We start from the raw sequence: 23,499 nt of genomic DNA on the forward strand, positions 1-23,499 counted from the left end.
ATCATATACCTACACGGATAACGGATCAAACTCTACTCAAAAAATTAAATATTGAAGAAATATCCAAAAACCTGTTCAATATTACCCCGGAATAAGGTATAATCTTATCGTCTGTGATGCAAACGTTCCGTGAAGAGGGTCGTCTGAACCAGAAAATTAACCCATCCGCCGTGAATCCATTGGTGATTAGTTACCGGCCGTGTCAGTCAGTCAATCTCGCGGATGGCTATCGATCAGTGTGCGAATGAGAGCGAGGCCGCCCGACGGGAGGAAGAAATTAACTCAACTTGCTTTGGTAGAGCTGCCCGACAGAGTTAACCCTCTAACAGCCAACCCCGTCTTTAGACATTGCCCGTCTTTAGAGGGGGTACCCTTTGAAATTTCACGTTTTTTTTTTTGCAGCATGAATCAATGATATTTTTGTTTTGAAATCATGATAGTTTTTCAGGATGAAACATTTTTTTTAATATATCATAATTTGAATTTTTATAATCTTTGAATGCAAAGTTTTTATTAATGTCAAAAATCGGTAACCACAAGATGCTGCAATATAAAATATAAAAGAGTGATATTCATAAATATATAGTAGAAAAATCAAGAGATCAAAATTCATAAAATCGAAAATGAGAATAAACTGTTGCCCAAAACATGAATAGATCTATTTTAGAGAACGGAAAAACACATTTGAATCGAAAACAGAAATTTGGACATGAGAGGGTCAAAGACGGTTCGGTTCGGCTGCCTCGCGTTTCGGAAATCTCTAATCACACTACTGGAGGCGGCGCGGCGTTGTGGTTTCTGGAGTAGTTTATCAGAGCATTGGGGCAGGCGGGGTGCTCTCTCGTTGGGGAGGAAAATGCATCGAACCAACCGCGATGATGTAGGTCAAACTCACCGCGAGTAGGCACCAATTGTTCCGACAGAGGCGCATACCGGGCGATGCTGGTTGCCTGTGAACAAGTGGGTTTTTTTTTGTCGGTGGTAGAGATGTTCGGAAAATATAATAATTTCTTATGCACAAGTCTTAATTATAATGCATAGTTTTTTGTAACGAAGACTGTAAGCTGAAGAAGATCAGTTCAGCTGAAGAAGATCAGTTGGTTAAGGAATTCTCGGTGGAGCTCTAGAGTCTTTTCCGGAAAAACTGCTGAGAATCCAGAGGTACTTCGGAGGAATTGGTAGAGGAACTCCAGAAGAATGTATAGAGGAATTTCTGGAAGGAGTGCGGAGTAATTCCTGGAGGAAGTCTGATGGAATTTTCAGAGAAACCTGGAAGAATTTCTGAAGAAACAGTAATCCAGTAATTTCTCGGGGGAACTCCCGAGAAATTACTGGATGAACCATGAAGAAATATGGATGAATTACCGGAGGAGCTCCGAAAGAACTCTAAAGTAATTCCTGGAAGATATCTAAAAAAATACTAGAGAAACTCCGAGAGAATCGATAGAGGAGCTCCGAAGGCGTTCCTTTAAGACCAAGGTAATTGGTTAAGGAACTGCGGTGAACCATAACCGGTAACCATGGAGAAAACCCGAAGGAATTTCCGGTAGAGCTCCAAAGGAACTACCGTGGAATTGCTGGATCAAATCCAGAGTAATTACGTGAAGAACCCCGGATGAATTTATGGAAGAACTTTGAAGCATTTCTCGGTGGAACTCCCGGAAACTGTTGGAGGAACTAAAAAAGAAATTTCTGGAAGAAAACAAAATCCTGAAGGAACTCCGGAGGGATTCAAGGAGAAACTCTTGAGAAATTTATGGAGGAACTCTGGAGGATTTCTCGGAGAAAATCTAGAAGAATTCCCGAAGTAGCTCTAGAAGAATTGCTAGTGGATCTCCTGAGTGTTTCCGAGGAATTACTGAAGGAACTCTGGAGAAACTTTGTAGAAATTCTCGGAGGACCTTCAAAATAAATCCTTGAGGAACACCAAAAAAGTTGCATTAGGAACTGCGTTATACTACCTAGATAACTTCGAAGAAATTCCTGAAGGAGAAAATCTCGGAGAAACTTTCTAGAAATTTCAGGAGGATCTCCAAAAAAAATACTGGAAGAACTCTGAGGAATTTCTGGAAGAACTCTGAAAAATTTCCTGGAGAATTCATAACGGAATTCCCGGCAAAAATTGTAAAAGAATTTTTGGAGGAATTTTTAGAGAAACTATGAAGGAATTCCTTCAGAAACTCAGAATGTATTTTCAGGGAAAATCCAGAAGAATCCTGGAGGAACCCCGGAAGAATTTCTGGAGAAACTCCAAAGGAACTCCTAGAGGAACTCCGAAGGAATTACTGGAGCTACTCCCGAGAAATTGCTGGATAAACAATGGAGAAATCTGAGGGAATTACCGGTGGAGCTCCAAAGGAACTCTGAAGATATTTAGAAAAAAAAAATACTAGATGAACTCCGGGAGAATCGGTAGAGGAACTCCGGAGGCGTTCCCAGTTCTCGTTCCCGGGAATTCCCGGTGGAACTCCAAAGGAATTCCCGTAGAAAATCTTAAGGAATTGTTGAAGAACTTCGAAAAAAATCCATGAGGATCTCTGAAGAAATTCTTGGAGGACCTAAAAACCTCAACTTCAATTCCTGGAGAAACACTACAAAATTTGCTTTAGGAACTGCGTTACATTTTCTATAAAACTGAAAAAAAATTGAAAGAACTTTGGAGGAAATCTTGTAGGATTTTTCCGGAAATTTCTGGAGGATCTCCAAAGGAAATCCTGGAATAATTCCGAGGATCTCGAGGTGAACCAGCCACGGGCTGAAAGCCTCGTTAATGAAGACAATAATAATAATAATAATAATAATAATAAGAATTCCGAGGAATTTCTGGAGGAACTACAAAAAATTTCTTGGAGCAAAAATTTTGAAGAAATTTCTAGCGAAACTATGAAGGCATTCCTTGAGAAACTCCAAAAAAATTCCTGAACAAATTCCGAAAGAACTCCTGGAGTAACTTGGTAGCAAATCCTGGAGGAACTCTGATGATTTTTTTGGAGGAATTTCCGGAGTAACTGGAGGATTTCCAGGAGGAAGTCATAAGGAATTTCTGGAGGAATTCCCGAAGCAAACTCTCTCTTAAATGATCCCTTGAGGAACTCCGAATGAATTGCTGGAGGAACTCCTGAAGATTTGCTGGAGTAGTTGCTGAGGAATTCTTCAGAGAAATTCGGGAAAATACATGGTGGAATTTCTGAAAGAACTACTGAATAGTTTCATAGCTCCTGAAGGAAATACAAAGCAATTGGGTCCTAAAATTTTTAATGAAATCTTGTTTTTATTCAATAACACGAAAGAGCATCTTACTGCAACTACTTTAGCATTTTTTCCCGCTCAAATAATGGCTGTATCATGTTTAAACGTTAATTTAAAATTTGGGTCCACAAATGAACCTTGACACTTAAGATCATGTTTGACGTTCGCTTAGTCGACAAAAACACCACAGGGGTTTTAGTTTTAACACTGGGGTTGTTCCTATCTGACATTTCGAAAGGGACACGGAAAACAAAATACACCCAAAATTTGAGTTAAGCCAAAAGGTGTGACAAAATCTAAAAAAATGTTTTTTTGGACTCAAACCAACGGAAAACATTACAAAATTGAGTAAACATGTGTTACTGGCCTAAACTTTAGCGTTTGGCACTAACATTGGGACAGGGCTTTAGGACCCTATTCCCCTTGGAGCTCTGGAAGAACTCCGGAGGATATGCTGCATAAAATCCAGAAGAATTACTGAAAGAACTACGAAGAAATTTCTGGAGCACCTCAGGAGGAATTACCGGTGAAGATACGAAGGAGTTCTCGGAGGAGCTCTGACGGAATTCCTGGAGGAACTCCGGACAAATTCATAGAGAATTCCTAGGAGGAACTCCGGAGACGTTCCTTGATAAAATCCGAAGACGTTCCTTGAGAAACTCCGGATGTGTTTCTGAATGAACTCCCCGGAGGAGTTTCAAGAGGAGCTCCGGGGTAATTCCTGGATACACTAATGAGGAAATTCTAACGAATTCCTGGTGGAGCTACAGAGAATTTTTTCGGAAGAACTGCTGAGAAATCCCTGGGTGGAGCTCCAGAGAAACTTCGGAGGAATTGCTAGAGGATTACCAGTAACTCTGGAGTAAGTCCGAATTACTGGAGGAATTGCAAAGGAATTTCTGGAGGAAAAGAAATCCTGGAGGAATTCCGGAGGGATTCCAGGAGGAACTCTTGAGAAATTCCTGAAGGATCTTTGGAGAATTTCGTCGAGAAAATCTAGCAGAGTTTTTGGAGCAGTTCTAGAAGAACTCCTAGAGGAACTCCGGAGTATTTCCGAGAATATAACTGAAGGAACTCTGAAGAACTCCCGGAGAAGCTCCAAACTTTGGTTGGAAATTCGAAGGATTTTTCCAATTTGGAGTGGAACTCCAAAGGAATTTCCGTACGAAATCTGAAGCAATTGCTGGAGGAACTCCGAAAAAATCCATGAAGAACTCTGAAGAAATTCTTTAAAAGCCTCCAAAAGAATTCCTGGAGGAACACAAAAAATTGCTTTAGGAACTGCGTCATATTTTCTAGAAATTCCTATAGGAACTTTGGAGGAAATATCCGAGGCTATGTTATAGTTTTATATTTCGTACTAATTGTTTATTTGTAGAGCCTTCGAAAAAGGCACAATAAATGTGACCGAAACGTTCGGTGTAGAACGGAAATCCGTTTAAGATTCCTATAGACTTAAAGTCGAAAACCCATAGAAACATAACTGCGGAGCAATTTCCGGTGGTTCTTCTGGGGAATAGCTGCAGGAACTCCGAATGAATTTCTGGAAGAAATCCTGGAGGAGCTCTTGAGAAATTCGCGGAGGAACTCTGGAAGATTTCTCGGAGAAAATCTAGAAGAATTCCTGGAGTAGCTCTAGGAGAATGCCTATTGGAACTCCGGAGTATTTTCGAGGAATAACTGAATAAATTCTAAAAAGTTCCTGGAGAAACTGAACTTTGAGCGGAAATCCGATGGAATTCTTGGAAGGAATTTCCGAATTGTTGAAGAAACTCGGAAAAAAATCCCAGGGGAACTCTGAACAAATTTTTGGAGGAACGCAAAAAAATGCTTTAGGAACTGCGTAATATGTTCTAGAAAATTTCTAAGCAATTCCTGAAGGAACTATGGGGGAAACCTCGGAGAAACTTTAGGGAAATTTCTGGAGGATCTCCAAAAGAACTCCTGGAAGAACGCCGAGGAATTTCTGGAGGAATTCCGGAAGATTTCCTAGGAGAAACATAAAGGAATACCCGGCAAACATTTTAAAAGGATTCTTGGACAAATTTCTAGAGAAACTATGAAGGAATTCTTTGAGAAACTCCGAAAGAATTCCTGAACAAATTCCTTAAGAATTTGTGGAGTAACTCGGTAGCAAATCACGGAAGAAGTCTGAAGAAATTCTTGCAGAAATTCCCAGAGTAACGAAGTTACTCTGGAGAAATTCCCGTCGGAGCTCTGGAGGATTTCCATTAGAAAGTCTGAAGAAATTTTTTGAGAAATTCCCTAAGTAACTCTGAAGGAATTTGGTAGAAATTCCTGGAGGAACTCCGGATGAATCACTGGAGGAACTCCGGAGAAATTGGAAAATTGCTGGAGGATCTGCTGAGGAATTCATGAAGGGAATTTGGGAAAATCCCTGTAGGAATTTCTGAAACATCTACGAAATAATTCCAAAAGGAGCTATGAAGGAAATCCAAAGCAATTCCCTGAGGAGCTCTGGAGGATCTCCGCCGAAGGATCATCTTCTTCTCCTTGGCATTACGTCCTTACTAGGACAGAGCTTGCTTCTCAGCTGTTCTTATGAGCACTTCCACAGTTATTAACTGAGAGCTTTCTTTGTCGAAGTTGCCATTTTCGCATTCGTATATCGTGTGGCAGATTATACTCTATACCCAGGGAAGTCAAGGAAATTGCCATTACTAAAAGATCCTTGACCGACCGGGAACCGAACCCAGATGGCTTTGGTTTGTTGCCGCGGTCTACCCACTCGGCTAAGGAAGGCCCCTTAACTCCGGAGGATATGCTGGATAAAATTCAAAAGAATTACTGAGAAAACTTCGAAGCAATTTCTGGAGAAAGTTAGGAGGAATTTCCGGTGAAGATAATAAGGAATTGTCGGAGGAACTCTGACGGAATTCCTGGAGGAATTTTGGACAAATACATAGAGAATCTCCAAAGGAAATCCTGGAGGAACTTCTGAGGCGTTCCTGGAGAAACTTTGGATGTGTTTCTTAATGAACTCCCCGGAGGCGTTTCTAGAGGAACTCCGGGGTAATTTCTTGACGAACTCCGAAGTAATTCCTGGAAAAACTAAGGAGGAAATTCAAAGAAATTCCCGATAGAGCTCTGAAAGAATTTTCCAGGAATTACTGGATGACGCTAGAGGAACACCAAAGGATTTTTAGAATGAACTCTGGTAGATTTTCCGGTGGAAATCAGGAGGAAGTTTCAAGTAATTTCTGGTTGAAATCCAAAGGAATTGTCTGAGGACATTCGGAAGAATTTCACGAGAAACTCTGGAGGAATTCAAGGAGAAAGTCTTGAAACATTTCCTTAAGAACTCTGGAAAAATTCTCGGAGAGAATGCGGGGAATTTTTCAAAGTAGCTTCAGAAGAATTCCTAGTCGAACTTCGAGATATTATTTGAGGAACTCTCGAGAATTCCTGGAGAAACTCCGAAATGAAAAAATAGGAGGAGCTCTGGAGGAAATGCGAAGGAATTCTTAGTGGAGCTCCAAAAGAATTTGCGGAGGAATTTCTCTGGGGGCATTTCTGGTGGAAATTACTGACGGAAATCCTCGGTCACGATGGAAATCCTTGTGAAAACCTTAAGAGGATTACTTGGCCGAAATATCCAGATTATCTCCTGGAGAAAATTTCTAGAGGAATTTTTGGAGGAAATCCCCTAAAGAATTCTATGAATAAATCCAGATGGAATTTCTAGAGAAAATTTTCACAGAAATTTTTGGGGGGAATTCCCCGGATAAATTCATGGAGCAAACCCTTGGAGGAATTCTATGAGGAAATCTTGGAGGAATTTCTGTAAGAAATCCCCGCAGAAATTTATGGATTTATTCCCTGGAGAGTAAATTCTAAGAGGAGTTCTTGGAGGAAATCTCCGGAGGAATTTCTGGATAAATTTCTAAAGAAAATATCCGGAAAATTTTCTGGAGGAATTTCTGGAGGAACTCCTGGAGAAACTACCCGGAGGAATTGCAATTGGGAATTCCCGGAGGAATTACTTCGAAAAAATCCCTGAGTAGTTCTTAGGGGATAACCCCAAAGGGATCCTCAAAATCACCGGAGAAATTCTTGGTGCAAATCCTCAAGATTCTCTGAAAAAATCCCCGATAAAATTGCTAGAGAAAATCCACGAAAGAATTTTTGGAAAAACAATTCCGGAGAAATTTCTGGAGAAAATCCCAGGATTATCGGGAGGAAGTCCCCGGAGCAATTCCTGAAGGTAATCCCCGGAAGAATTTCTGGACGAAATCACCAGAGGAACTGCTGTTGAAAATCCCCTGAGAAATTCCAGGAACAAATCGCTGAGGGATTTCTGGAGAAAATCGCCAGAGGAATTTCTGGAGGAAATCCTAGACGAAATTCTCGGAAGAATTTCTGGAGGAAATCCCCTGGGAAAATCTCTGAATGAGTTCTTCAGGGATATCCCCGAGGTTTTTTTGAAATTCTCGGATAAATTTCTGGAGGAAATTCCCGGATAAAATCCCGTGGGAAATCTCCTGGTGCAAAACCCTAGAGAAATTCCTGGTGGAAATCTCCGGATAAATTCTCCAGAAAAAATCCTCAGAGGAACTTCTTTATGAAATCCCCAGAGGAATTCCTGGGCAAAAACCCCGCAGGAATTGCTATTGGAAATTCCTTTGCAAAAATCTACGGAGGAATTCCTGGAGGAAATCCATGGAGTTCTTGGAAAAAATCTCCTGAGGAATTCCAGGACGAAACTCCCGAAGGGATTTCTGCACGAAATCTCCGGAAAAATACCTGGAGCAAATCGTTGGAGTCTCTGAAGGAAGTCCTCGCATGTATTCCTGGAGCAAATCTCGGTAAGAAATTCAGAAGAAAATCTCCAGAGCAATTTTTGTGGAAAGAATTCCTGAAAAAAATCCCCAGAGGAGTTCTTGAGAGCTATGGCCGAAAAAAAATGAAATCTCCGTAAGATTCCCCAGTAGAATTCCTCGGAGAAATTCCTGGAGGAAATTTTTGACAAATTCCTGGTTTAAATCCCAAGAAAAAAATCCTGGAGGTGATCTCTGATCTGAAGAAATTTCGGAAAGAATTTCTTGAGAAAATCTTCGGAGGAATTTCTTATTGGTTTTCTGAACGAAATACCAAGAAGAATTGTTAGACGCAATCCCCGTGGGATTAGTGCCATTAGAAATCCCCTGAGGAATTCCTGGAGATAATAATCGGAGGAGTTTTTGGTGGAAATCCCCGGAGGAATTTTTGGAAAAAATCTCTGGTGCAAATCCCCAGCGAAATTCCTAAAGGACATCACCGAATAAATTCTCTGAAAAAATCCCCGAAGGAATTCCAGGAGCATATTCTTCTGTTTCCTTTGGAATTCTAAACTACTTTCTTCGTTTCTCGAATGTTTCCAATATCGTTAGCTTACTTTCGGCATCGATTGCTCTACCTCCTTCCTTCTTGAATCGTTTCAACTTTTGTACCTCCTGCTGTTAAACAAACATGTCTCAAACCAGATTTGGAACACCTCAAACATTGCTCCAAATCCGACCAAAAATGGACCAGGCAGTTAGCCTGTTCAAAAAAAATAGGCTAGAAATCTGGAATAAAATAAAATTAGAACATCATTTGCAACACCGGAGCAAGCTCGAATTTTTAACATGGTCCAAAAATTTGGACCAAATCTGTGATATAGACCACCGGTGAAGTTGCCCTAAGCAAATATAAAATTGACTAATCACGTCCTGTTTTTGAGATATTGGCTGTTGAAAATGCAATATTTGACTATTTCAGCTGACTTGCATCCAAGTTTACCGGCTTGTATGGCAATTCATTTGCTTAACTTGTCACAGAATTCGAACTTTATGTGTTAATGCTTATCAACAAAGTTTATAATACTTTTGATGCTCAAACGTTTTTTTCTGGTTGTTTAGAAAAGTTTTGTATTAAAGGGCGAACACGAAATTATTGCGACACATTCAACAGAGCATAACTTTTCTACCATTGGGTAAAAACAATCAACTTTTGCACACATTCTCATTGATGTGTATTGTTTACATGCTGTCAAAATAGTGTTTTTCGATTCAACGAAAAAGGAGGTGAACCAACACGAGTCGAGAGAACACATTATTTCCAAACACCTAGAATTTCCTGACCTGTCGTACCAGCAGTTGGGAAAAATGTTGAAAATTCACCATTCAACCGTCTCCAGAGTGTTGAAGCGGTTAACGTTGGACTACGGCAAAGGAGCTGGAAGAAAACCGGGTCGGGAAAACAAAAAGACGGAGGAAAAGGTGAAGCGCATGATTAATGCAAAACCTCAAGCCGTCTCAAGCCGTGATTTAGCTAAAAAAGATCGGCATGTCGCAGAGCTACGTCCAGAATGCAAATAAGAGATCTGGACTACATATATACTAGGTACAGAACTTCCCAAACCACGATGAGCGGCAATAATCGACGGCTAAGACTCGGGCACGGAAGCTCTACCAGAAGATGCTGACAAAACATGGCAGCTGTGTGATGGACGACGAAACGTATATAAAAGCCGATTTTAAGTTTTTCACCGGCAAGAGCAAGTTCGATGTGGACGACAAATTAAAGAAGAAGAAAATGTCGAAGTTCGCCTCAAACTATATCTCATTTGGCAGTCCATCTGCTCTTGCGGACTGAAAAGTGAGCCTTTCGTGACAAAGGGCACAGATCTACAAATCTGAGTGCCTCGAGAATCGCCTTTTGCCGTTCTTGCAGCAGCACGACGAAGCTCCGCTATTTTGAACAGATTTGGCATCATGCCACTATTCTAAAAGTGTCCTGGAGTGGTATGAGGCCAATTCTGCCCATTTTGTTCCAAAGGACATGAATCCGCCAAACTGTACGGAGCTGCGCCCGGTGGAGCAGTACTGGGCAACACTTTTGATTTTTGAAGAAAATATAAGTATAAAAATACCCTAAAATTTTGGTTTGATTCTAAACATTATAAGAAAATTGGCATGACATTTTCGGTGTCGCAATAATTTCGTGTTCGCCCTTATAATGCTCTTATATTGCCATTTAAGAAAAACAAAGAACATAAAAAAAAATCATTTTATTCTAAATTTAATCGTACAATTTCAACCAAATTATATCCTAAATGAAAGATGGAGTTCTATTTCGCATACTTGGTGGATTAGGTCACAAATAAATTTGATATATCATTCATCATGATGTATTTTAGGACACGCAAAAATGTCATTTTTGTTACGCTGTGTAATCGATCAACTATCAATCACCAAACTAGCATCCCCAGATCCTAACATTGTTATGCTGGTTTACTATTTGTACAATATCATTAGCTTAAAGGCGTCTATGTGATTGTCATAACCACAAACTTGGCTAAGCCCTTCCGTCCGCCCGCTGATTTATCTATTACATCCGATTCATGATGTACCGACTATGTTGTGTGGATGTTATTGTCGGCTTAGCAAAGCCCTCCCAAGTGCTCCTCCCTGGCACACCAGCCCCTCCATTCCAACCACAAATGGAGAAAAACTTTCTCTTTATGATTTAATTGCACTTTGGGTACTCCATGATGAGCACTGTGACTGCCTCGAGTGCTTACCTACAACATTGTCACACTTGAAGCTGCCTATTGATGATTGTTGCTAATATGAACTCATAGAAGAGACTCTGATTGCAGTCGGACGGGGAGAAGATGACAACTAGTCAATCGGCGTGGCGGTGGTGCATCAAGCCTTGACGGATGGAGCTGGCTAAAGAGCTTTGGTCGCGGCGGCGCATTCATCCATCGGAGGGGAAGAACCCCAACATTGTTGTTTGCTCGGTGGGAAAGTCGGTCACAGTGAGTCTGGTTGTTTGATTTTCATGATGGGTTTTAGTTTTCACTTGCTCTTGAAAAGCGACTTGACTCTCATCGGACCCGTGGTTGATTCTGTTGGGTCGACGATCAATAGTCTGCATCTTCATTTCTGGAAGAATGTCTTAAGAAATTTTGGAGTATTGTCTACTGAATTCGTGTAAAAATTTAAGTTTGAAGAAAAAACTTAAATTAAGATTTTAGTCAAATTTCACGCAAGCACAACGCTTTCTAGGTGCTAGAGGTATTATATTTTTTTTTTTTTTTTTTCATTATAGACGCTTTAACCATATAGGTCATTCGCGTCTTTCTTTATTGACAATATTATTATTATTACATGAATGTTGATTGCAATAACTTGTTCAAATCTATTGCTTTTACAAAACTTATTATTTTATCTTCGTGTTGTTTATCATTTTGTAACAAATTGTTCAATGTTCCATTAATTCCTATAGCTTTTCTACATCTATTATATTTTTACAGTCTAATAGTACATGTTTAACAGCAAGTTTGCAGTTGCATGTGGAACAAATTGGAAAATCAGAGCACAGAGTAAACAGATAATAGATTCTGATCCTAGTTAATACTTTTTGTTCATAATGGTTAGATCGATCAGTCCATTGATAGACTGTTTCTTTAATAGTGTTAAGTTATGTACCAGGATTAGATGAACTCCATTCTTGTTGCCAACCATTCCAGATTGTTTTTTTTTTTAATAAATAGCTTAGCGTCTTGCCCTGGAAGCTCTTCCCCAGCACAATCAGCAGCCTTACCATCTTTGGTTAATTTGTCTGCCATTTCATTCCCCAATATACTGGCATGTCCAGGAAGCCAAGCCAACCTTATTTCCTTACTTTTAATCATACCTTCACACTGTTGTATCCAAGGATGTTTTGAAAGTCCACATTCTAATGCCCTGATGCAACTAGCACTATCGGTAAAAATCACAATTTTCCTGTTTTTAGGAGCACTTGATATGGCCCATTTGATTGCCATTATTTCTGACGAAAAATCTGAACATTCGTTATGAAGTCGACCATTTCCAAGTAACAATTTTAGTTTTACGAATCACTTTCAGGGTGGTATAAATAAACGCCCATAAAACCACGGTCAAGGCACTGTTGCCTTCATTGCATCTCCCAAAACCTCTTGTAGATTAGAACGTGACTAGTTGGCCCACTTTGAAAGAGGCTATGAAGTTGCATATTTATGTCACATGTTTGTTTACTCTTTAAGAGTAAAAGTGGCGCCAAAACAGGCAACTGCGTTTTCAGTTCTGCGACCCGGATTGTTTTCGGATTTCTACTCCCGTGTAGTACCCGAACGGGGAATTAGTTTTATGCTGTTGGACAAATGTTGCCTATGCTGTGGGCAAAAGATAAAACGGAACACAGCTAATCCTTGAAAAATGCACAATACATGTGTCCGAAACGTCGGTTGTAAGCAAAAATCCGTTTTTGAGTTTTATTTAAGACTGAAAGCCATAACCTCAAACATCAACATAACAGTCGTACCTCCAAAAAAGTTTATTAAAGAAATGGGTCGATATTCGTTAAGACTTCCATGTTTTCTGATTTTCTTGGGAATGGGTATGATTATGGATACTTTCCAAATATCTGGAATCTTACCTGTACGCCAGACGTGATTATAGTAGTTCAATATAGCTGATTAACCAATGATTGGTAGATGTTTTAACAATGGATATCCTATGTTATCAGATCCAGTACTTTTGCTAGTGCATTTGCTCAAAGCCCAGTCAAGCTCACTCAAGAAATATCCTGATTATAAGAGGCAGTAGTATCAACATTGGACTGCAATGCTCATCTGAATTTCTTTCACTGACAGCTATATTATCTCGAATCGAATAATAGTCAGCGAAAGACTCTGATACCTGAACAGGATCGTCAGAAAAACTTTCGTCTATTTTTATGGAAGATTTCGAGCGCTGAGGTCGTTCTTGCAAAGCATTAACTCTTCTCCATAACTCGGAGGAAGATGAGTGTACACTCACACCTTCTACAAAGTTCTGCCAACTGTGCTCTTTGGCATCTGTAATAACTTTTCGTGCATTATTTCTCCCTTTTCGAAACTTCAATAAAGCTTCCTGGTACATGAGACTGGTTTTCTTCATTCGACGTAGGGATCTTAATGCTTTACGACGACTTTTAATTGCGCTTGCAAATGCATCATTCCACCAAGGAACACGCTTATTGCCGTTTCGCCCTGGAGATCTAGGGATACAGGATAATGCTGTGTCAGTTATCAAAATTGAAATTTCAATGGGAGTATAACATTTGTTTGAATCTATAGTTGAGTCTATTATTTTTTGGTACTCAGCCCAATCTGCCTTTTCGAAAATCCACTTGGGTGTTGCGTATTCAGGGGCAATTCAATTATAAGGAGAAAGGAAAATCGGGAAGTGATCGCGACCTCGCAAATTGTTATCGACACTCCAACCAAGATTGTTATGATGGTCAGATGAAATAGTAAGGTTTACGGCGGATTGTTTCCTGTAGACAAACTATATCTGGTTGATGAGTTCCCACTAGAATTTGAAGCTCTGAGCGCCTTGCTCTATAACCGCGCAAGTACCACTGGACGGCATTGACTTTTTTTGAATGTAGTCTGTCTGTGTTAGTACTATTGGTGAGGCTTGTTATCGAGGGATTATCAATTAGTTCGTTATTAGGTTCGTGGTTAGTTGAGTTAGAATCAGACAAACCCACAGAAAGAAAATCATAGCTTTGGTTTCTGCCACACAGATTCACCTGAATCGTGTGTAGGGAGATCAGAAAGTTGTTGGGCTGTAAGTAGTTTTTTCTTAAGTCGTCTTAGTTTTCGTAGAAGTTTCCTTCTTCGGTGTGATTTTTTGTTTGTCCTGGGGCGTTGTTCCAGTCAGCTTTTTCAGCGGTGGAGAGTTTCTACCATTGCCTTGCGAGATGGTCGGTGATGTATCCTTACTGCGTTGACGTTTAGTGATTGTCTGATCTTCACTGGTGTCCATTTTTTGTTCTTCTTCGGATTCTGTGGCCGCTAATTGATTGCATTTTTTAAGCTCTGCTACCTCTTTGATCAAATTTTGTAACAGAGTTCTCAGTTTTGCGATTTCCTGGTTTTTTCCTCCAATTTATTCATAAGATTTGATTCAGCATGCTCAGAAGAGCAATCCGCGCACAATGCAGTCTCTGTACAGCATTTTTGGTGTGTCCAAATCTGTGGCACTTAGTACAGTCACATCACAGTTATAGATCAACTAAGGGTCATTTTTCAGGACAAAATACGATTAAAAAACATGGTGACGCTGTATAAAACAGAATAACCTCCCTGGTACTGCAGAATATAGTCGTTTTTGAAAATACACCTCAAAATTCGCGGTTTTGTATGAAAAAGTGTCGATTTGGATAGAAATTTCAAACGATGTCCATCCCACATATGTGGATCAGAGGGAGAGGAGGATCCGTATTATGGATCAAACTCCTATAACAGCAATTTATCTGCGAGGTAATCGAATGGTGTGCTAGTGAAAGCATACTTTTTGGCGGTTGTTTCGGAATCGTCTTATCTTTAACTGCGGTATGGTGTTCAGTGCCCCACAGTTATGAATCAACGCTTCTGGGAATACGATTGACATTTTATTTACTACAAACGGGAGAAAAATGCTTGAGCATATTACAATTAATTCCAGGTCCCGACGCATCACCTTTTTATCGATTTCTAGGCGGCATACGATAGTATCGACCGCGTAGAGCTATGGAAAATCATGGATGAGAACAGCTTTCCCGGGAAGCTCACGAGACTGATAACAGCGACGATGGAAGGTGTGAAAAATTGTGTGAAGGTTTTAGGCGAACATTCCAGCGTTTGGATCCCGCCGGGGACCACGACAAGGTGATGGACTTTCGTGCCTGTTGTTCAATATTGCGCTAGAAGGTGCTATGCGGAGAGCCGGGCTCAACAGCCGGGGTACAATTTTTACGAGATCCAGTAAATTTGTTTGCTTCGCGGCTGATATGGACATTGTCTGCCGAACATTTGAAAAGGTGGTAGACCTGTACACCCGCCTTAAGAGCGAGGCAGCAAAGGTTGGACTGGTGGTGAATGCGGCTATGACGAAGTGCATGTGAGCTGGTGGGGCCAAGTGCGATAGGGCTCGCCTAGGAAGCAGTGTTACGATATACGGGGATACGTTCGAGGTGGTCGACGAGTTCGTCTACCTCGGATTCTTGCTGACGGCTGACAATAACGTTAGCCGTGAAATACGAAGGAGTATCATCAGTGGAAGTCGGGCTTACTATGGCCTCCACAAGTAACTGCGGTCAAAACGATTCACACCCGCACCATATGTGCCATGTACAAAACGCTTCTAAGGCCGGTAGTCCCCTACAGGCATGAAACGTGGACGATGCTCGAGGAGGACTTGCAAGCACTTGGAGTCTTCGAACGTCGGGTGCTTAAGGCGATCTTTGGCGGTGAGCAGGAAAACGGTGTGTGGCGGCGAAGGATGAACCACGAGCTCGCCCAACTCTACGGCGAAGTATCCAGAAGGTGTCAAAATATGAAGGATACGCTGGGCAGGACATGTTCCAAGAATGCCGGACAACAGCCCTGTAAAGATCGGTCGTAACAAGAAGACGTGGAGCGCAGCGAGCTAGGTGGATTGACCAGGTGCACCAGGACCTGGTAAGCGTGGGTCGAAGTGGAGGATGGATGGAGTTATATGAAGAATACTTCTTGAAATAAAAGTAATTTTTTTTTTGCAAAATTGGGCTTGTAAACCGTGACGGTCGACTTTATCTTGTTGCTAAAAAATAATCATGATTTAGAATCAATCACTCATGTATCAAACCCAAATAATTTTTCATAAATTCAACAATTGTGAAAAATTTTGATCACGCCTAATGCTTCACAAAACGACAAACGATATGCACCGAAAAAGGTTTAACTGTTTCTTGATAAATATAAATTGTTCAGGCGGTTGATTTTGCAAAATCAAGGGTTAGCAGCAAAACATAAATGAAAATCAGCTGATGTAATTTCTAGCTATGCTCTAATCTAGTCAATTTTTTTAACTTCTAAGTTGTAAGTTGTATGTTGATTTGTTCAAGAGGTACTGTACCAACTAGTTCGTTCGCCATTGATAAACTCGAAAATATTTTCAACGACAATATCATTAAATCAATTTATTTGATTTTTGTGTGAAAGTCAAACTTTGACTTATTTATTTATTGAGCCATGAAAACGTACTGCTTTGTATCGACATCCACAGGCTAGAAGACCCATCTCGGTCGACTCAGCAGATCATTCCTAGATAATCCCCACGATTATGACAGATTGTGAAACATGACAAAGCCAAATGCGGGATAATTTGGGTGAACGAATCCAAAACCCCGCCCGGAGGCAAAAGAAGAAGCGCTGCTCTGTACGCACCCAGTTTCGGGAGTGGTTTACCCCCAGGGCCATCGACATCGTGGGGACCAACAACCGAAATGGACACAAATCAGACACACAAGGCACCGCCGGCCGTCGTCAAAAATTGGGCCAAGTTTATAGCGAGCTCGCACGTAAGTAAATACAAATTACGGCTCGGATCTGTTTCATCTGGCTGCTGGGAAGGCCGCCGGCTGGAAACAACCGTTAGTGTGGCCAAATTACTGCCGGAGACAGTTGATCTGCTGGGCGTTCTAGGAATGGAAGGAGGACTTTTTGTTTGCGTTTTTTTGATTCTCAAACTGTGCGTGCGAGTGGCGAATCATAGAATAAAAAGAGAGATTGGGACGGATGTGAGACTAATAAGCTCTTGCCAAAAATGGAAATTACAGATGTTAGAGGTCGCAATTAAAGGGTTAAGTGGATGTGGATGACCTAAGACGGCAGCGATCAACAATCTAAGAGGGTAATGTTGAGATAAGTTAATGGATTTTGTACGTTAATGCGGAATCGTTTATCAGATACATTTAGGGGTTTGGAATTCTATTTTTCTCTACACAGCTAAACAAATGTTGTAAATTTAAGTTTATTTTCATGCACATATTTGGAGCATCAAAATAAACCTAAATTTCAACGACCAATTCATTATTTTTCAATCGAATTCGCTTTAAATTTACACGACCATGTAATATTCAAGCCTTTTTATTTGAAAATTGAATATATAAGCATTTAAGTTTACATGATGCTGTAACAACTCACGAATTTGATTAATTTTTAATTTTCAGTTTACATCACATTGAAAATTAAATTTTTTTTTCTGTGTACATATAGATCCCTTTTCGATACTTGTTTGCACTCGTGCTTTGGATTTTTCATTGGACTCGTTAGGAAAGCTAACGGTGGTAATCTTCCTTGGACACCGTCTAGGGAAAAAAATATTAAATGGTTTCTTCTTATTTCGTATAATCAAGATGGTTGCAATTAGGAACTAAACGAAGGGTCAATCTCTAAATTCACAACTTCCTTCTGAGAAAGCGGGATTAAAAACTGTCACGTAACAATGATGGAAGAAAGGACGTTTCTCCGGATTGCGCACTTTCTTCCAAGAATGAAATGATTAATGCTGATACAGTTAACTCTCCCTTACTCGATATTGAAGGGACCATCGAGTTAGGGAGGTATCGAGTTACAGAACACAAAATCAGTGCAATTGCTATGCAAGGGATCATCGAGTTAGCCATGAAAACCGACTTCTACTATGGTTCTCTAACTCGATATCGAGATACCGAATATCGAGTAAGGGAGAGTTAACTGTAATTGCATCGAAATGAGCGATCAATTCGATGCTCTAGACAAATTTTCAATCAATCAAAGCAGTCTCTAGCCCAGGATCTTTGATTCGAGTGAGAAAACAAAGAGCGCCGCCAATGGTGATTAGTTTTCCGAATTTGGAGGATTTAGACAGGAGATCTTTAACTCCATTAGGAGAATCTTAGGGGAATGTTTCCTTCCAAATCGCAAAGAAGAGAGACCGAAACTTGAACTTGAATTTTCTCCAGTCCAAGCAATCATTATGAAAAATAGAACCCAATCTGGCATTCGTCGGAAAGGGCTATCTCAAGACTGTTATTTAGTTCACTTTAACAATAGTGATCTAATAATAATTTACGCAACAAGTTGCTGAATGACGATTTCTACATCACGTGTTGTAGAGTAAAGTGGGGCAAAAGTTCGAGTGGGGTAAGAGTTTCTTTTTAAGATATCTAGCTCAATTCAAAACAAATCTTATAAATGTCATGGTGGTTCGAATGCTATTCAAGTAAGAGACTTTCAATCCAAATATCATGAAAATCGATTGAGATTTGAAAAAGTTATGGCTATTTGTTGTTTTTCGACGTGAATATTATAATTTTTGGTCGAACTTTTGTTGCATGGAACCAATTGAAGATAAAATCTTTTTCAAAATTTTATGTAAGGGCGTTTCTAGGCCTACCATAAGGTTGCTTTGAGGTGTATTAGATTTTGCATAAATGCTTAAAAACAATTTTTGGCCCATAGTGGGGCAAAAGTTTGACCCATGCATAAGATCACGGAAAAAATTGCAAATTGCCTAAAATCCACACATCATCTTCAAATATAGTTAAATTTGTCTGATCGTTTAAAAACTGTCGCCAAAATTTTACATTTTCACTTAGTTTTGCGAAAAACTGCTATTTTTGAGTATATTACAATTAACACGGTTTTGGGCATTGTTTTGATGAAAATTTAGTGTGTATTTTTCATCAAACTTAACTTAGGGGAAGTGGTGGTAAAATGAACAGGGGTGGTAAAATGAACATCGTGCGTTTTACCGAGAAAAAACAAATTTCAATGAATTTTGATCATGCACGGACGATTTAGAGCATGAATCTGAGTGTTCGAGTTGATACGTAGGTCAATTGAAGTGAAAATATCAACTAAAACTAAGATTTTAGAAAACCACGTTTGAAAATTAGAACTGACGTAACTTTTAGCTCGGAAGACTTGAGGTTTTTCGGAGCGGTGAATATCGTTATGATATGATGTCAAATCTGATACCTTTAGAATTCTTTTTGAATGGGTTACAATCATTAATGGATGTATTTGCGGTGGGGCAATAAAAATTTTCAGAAATATTTGTTTTGCTCACGTTTTTTGCATGGTGTTCGTTTTACCACCAGTCGCTGTTCATTTTACCCACATAGTGCAGGTAAAATGAACATTTGCATCGCTTTTTGGTAGAGATGAAAATATGTGAAAATTTAGCTTTTTTAGTCTGAATCTATGTCGCTGCTATAGCTTACATCCCTATTTTTGATGTTGTGCGATAGAACCATAAAAACTTCTCGTTTTTCTATCAGAAACAAAATGATTTCCTTAAGATGTTCATTTTACCACCCCTTCCCCTACGGCTGGTGTAAAGTATGCCTGTCATAAAAGGATCGATATTTTGTGTTTTAGCCAGCGAACTTTTGCCCCACACTAGATTCGAACTCTTGCCCCACCGATGGGGCAAAAGTTCGAATAAGACAATCAATTTTGAAACTGTTATAACTAAAAATGGGTAAATATTTTGACACAAGTTTGTTCAGCAAAATTATAGCCAATATGTTGAAGGTTCACTGTATGGTATTTGTTTTGTTTTAACTGCTATTGTTTGCCTGGAAACTTCGATTATACCACTAAGGTCGAACTTTTGCCCCTTAATCTGCATTTATTCAACGAGGCTCGCCGAGTTGGATAATAACAAGGAGTGCTGTGAAAATCGAGTTCTGTAACAAGTTGCGTACATCATTTTTTGCAATTTCATAGAAGAATACTTGAGGGTATCAGAAACCATATCAGAATGCATTCAACCTTCTGTTGGAAATTGTTATGTAATGATTCATCACGCAACTCAAATCAGTTTGTACCTATAAACCTAAAGTCGCTTTGATGCTGAGGAATAAAAACATTTGACCACAAACGTGAAATATGGCTCCAGGAGATCCTCAAGAAGTTCCTTCAGGACAATCCCTAATGATTAATTCAAGTATTCCTATCGATATATCTCCAGGAATTTCTGCAAATACTCTTCCTGAGATTTTTCCATGAATTCCTTCGAATATTTTTCAAGCGTTTTACTAGAAATTCCTTCAAAATAATCTACAGTAACCTATATAACGATTTTTTCCGGGATTCGTCTGGGAAGAACTTTTGATCAATCAGGAATGCCTCCAGCGAACCCTTCATAGATTCCTCAAGTTAAATTTTCATTAGGATTCGTCCAGGAATTTCTCCAAGGATTCTTCCAGAAATCCATCCAGCTATTTGTTTAGGATTTTTTCACGCTATTTATCCTGAAATAGTTTCAGAGATTCCCCTAGAGTTTCCTTCAAAGATTCATGCTAGAAAAACTCTATAGAGACCCATGCAGAAATGTCTCTATTACTGGTGTAAGAAAACGACAAAATGATGCCTCCAGTTTATGAATCATGATTTTCTTTTAATAAAAAAATACAAATTTTGCAATTTGCGGATGTTTCTGATGGAAATTATTTTTTAACCAGCAACATTGAATTTTCTGTCACCGAATGTCAGTAGGTGGATGAGAATCAGTGTAGAATAAGTATTTGAAAAACTGAATGCACTCTCTACCAGATTCGTGCATGTATTGTCAAAAAAAACATTCACACAAAGAAGAAATCAACGATGATGGATGCTACTGAGGGTAGGCGTTGTTGGACTGTATAATGAAATATGCAAACCCTGATCATCATCCAGTTATTTTATCAGATAGCTAGATTCCTCTAGGAAAATCCCTTTATGGATTCCTCCAGAAATTTCCCCATGGTTTCCTTCCTTAAACATCCACGGATTTCTCCAGAAATATCTCTGCAGGGATTCCTCCCGCACAATGATTCTTACAGGTATTCCTTCAGGGATTACTTCAGGAATTTCTCCAGGGATTCCTTATGAGATGCTTCCAGCGGTCTCTTCAGCAATTTCAGCTATTTCATTGATTCATTCAGGGATTCAGGAATTCCAAGGGTTCGTCCGGAAAAATCTCAATATGGGTTCCTATGAATATTGTTGCAGGTATTTCTTCATGAATTCCTGCAGAGATTTCCTCGGATATTCATCCAAAGACTGCTGCAAGATTTTTTCCCAAAAATTTTCCAACGTTTCCGCAAGAGATTCTCCCAGATTTTACTCTTAGGATTACTTCATGATCGTCAAAGGATGACTCAAAGAATTTCTACTGCGATTCCTCCAGGACTTCAATAAAGGAGTAGGCACCTTGAGTAATTATCGAAAAATTTTTTTGAGGAATTCCTGAAGGCACTCTTAGAGTCACCATATTTTTTTCTAGAGAATTCATCTTGAGATACCTAGGGATTACTCTAAGGATTTCTTCATGGTTTTTTTTCTAGAAGTTCCTCCAGGGATGCCTCAAAGAATTTCTCCAGCGAATTTTTCTAGGGGTTTTTCAAATACTTCTTCTGCAAAGGATTTCCTCGAACAATCTCGAAAAAATCTTTGAAAAAATCCCTGGAGGCACTCTTAGGGTAATATCTGATGAAATTTTTGGAGGAATTCATAGAGAAATCTTCTCTAGATTAATTCATGTAACGATGTTCTTGGAGATATTTCTAAGAAAATTCTTGAAGGAAAATCAGGTCGAATGCCTGGAGGAATTCCTGGCGGAAACTCTGAAGAAATTCCTGGTGGAATCCCTGGAGGAATCCCTGAAGAAACCTCCGAAAGAATTCTGGAGGAATCTCAAGAGGTCTTCTTGGGGCAATTTCTGTTAGTGGGAAATTCTGAAGAAATGAATGGATAAATAACTGGAGTAATTTTTAAAGATCCCCGGAAGAATTCCAGGATAACCAAGAATCTCTACACAAAGAGATTTTCCTGATGGAATTATTTGAGGAGTCTCTGGAAAGATTTCCCGAGGGTTCTCTATTAGAATATCAGGAGAAAACGTTTCAAGAAATCTTTTATCCCTGTAGCTTGAAAAGTTCCCGATGATTTTTTTTGATAAATTCCAGTAAAGACTACAGTGGAGGAATCACTGGAGAAGCTTCTTGCAAAATCTCTAGAAGAACCATTGTAGAGATTTTTCTGGATAAACTTTTGAAATAGTCAGTGAAGGAATCCCTAGAGGATCACTTGAAAAAAATGTTGAAGGTATTTCTGTAGGAACCGGTCTAAATAATTTAGTAACGATCATAAATTTTCCCTGGTGGAATTCCTAGAGAAATTCTCAGAGGAATCTTTGGCAAAATCCCTAGTAACAATCGCTGTAAGGATTACGGTAGAGATTATATTGAAAAAAAATCTGGTTCTATCGCTAGAGGAATCTTCGAAGGAATTTCTAGAGAAATCTCTGGAAGAGTGTTTAAAGAAATGGCAACGAGAATCATTTGAGATATTTTGGGAGGAGCTCTTTATGGAATCTCTGGAGGTTTCCCGGAATGATTTTTTGTCATAGTGTCTATTGAGATCTTGATAAAAAATTTGTGCCTTTTCAATGCACAGGGCAGCAAGTAAATTTGCTTCAAAAAGGCTTGCGGAAATCGACTCTCAATGAGTCAAAAAAATTGTCATTGGTGACTCATTGCAATGGAATAGTTCGCAATGCAATCCCGGCAGAATTTAATCAAATATATTATATTAACAATATGGTTCACTTTCACTTATCCCATACATAAATTAGGCGACCCGTTTAGCATAGCCAACAGCACAATCTGATAACGGAAAAGGTGAGTAAACCATGCTTGGAATAATTCCTTTCGATCGTGTACACTGCACTATGGGCCAGGAATCAGTTTCACGCGGAAACATGCATTCTGAGCTTTAGAATGAAACATTAGACAAATACGGTATTTTACAAAGTTGTTTGTATTAGTTAAGCCCTTTTTTTTTTTTTACTTATCTCGTTTATTTGGCAGGCTCAGGCACCGTAGGGCATAACAGAGCCGAAATCTTTTCTTTTTTTTTTACATTATTTACATTTTGAAATTTGAACTTATTTTAAAAACTATGTTAGTTTGCGGAAGTTTTAAGGTTAGTGGATACATTTGAAACAGGGAAGGAAAGGGTTTTTTGGAATTTCTTAAGCTACTTAGACTACTAAGCTGATGAAGCTTGAAGGGACAGGATGTCCAGATCTGTAATGAAACTAAACAGAAACGGTTTGTGGGAGACACGACGAGAAGAGGACAATTTGAATGGGAAAAAGAAAGACAGGGAACGAACACAATCAAACCCGGATATTGATACGCTTCAAAAACAGATGGATTAAATTCATATATTCTAAATCAAGGCCCGCCAACACTTCCCTGACAGGTTTCTGCTGTTTTCCTCGGATCCGGAGAGTTTCAGTCAGCTCAGATCTGACGCCACGATGCTCAACGCATCCCCACACAACATGTTCGATATCCTGGTAAGCCACGCCGCAAACACAGAGATTGCTTTCTGAGAGCCCAATACGGTGGGTA

Source organism: Aedes aegypti, chromosome 3, assembly GCF_002204515.2.
Source record: "Aedes aegypti strain LVP_AGWG chromosome 3, AaegL5.0 Primary Assembly, whole genome shotgun sequence".
NCBI classification, from domain to species: Eukaryota; Metazoa; Arthropoda; class Insecta; order Diptera; family Culicidae; genus Aedes; species Aedes aegypti.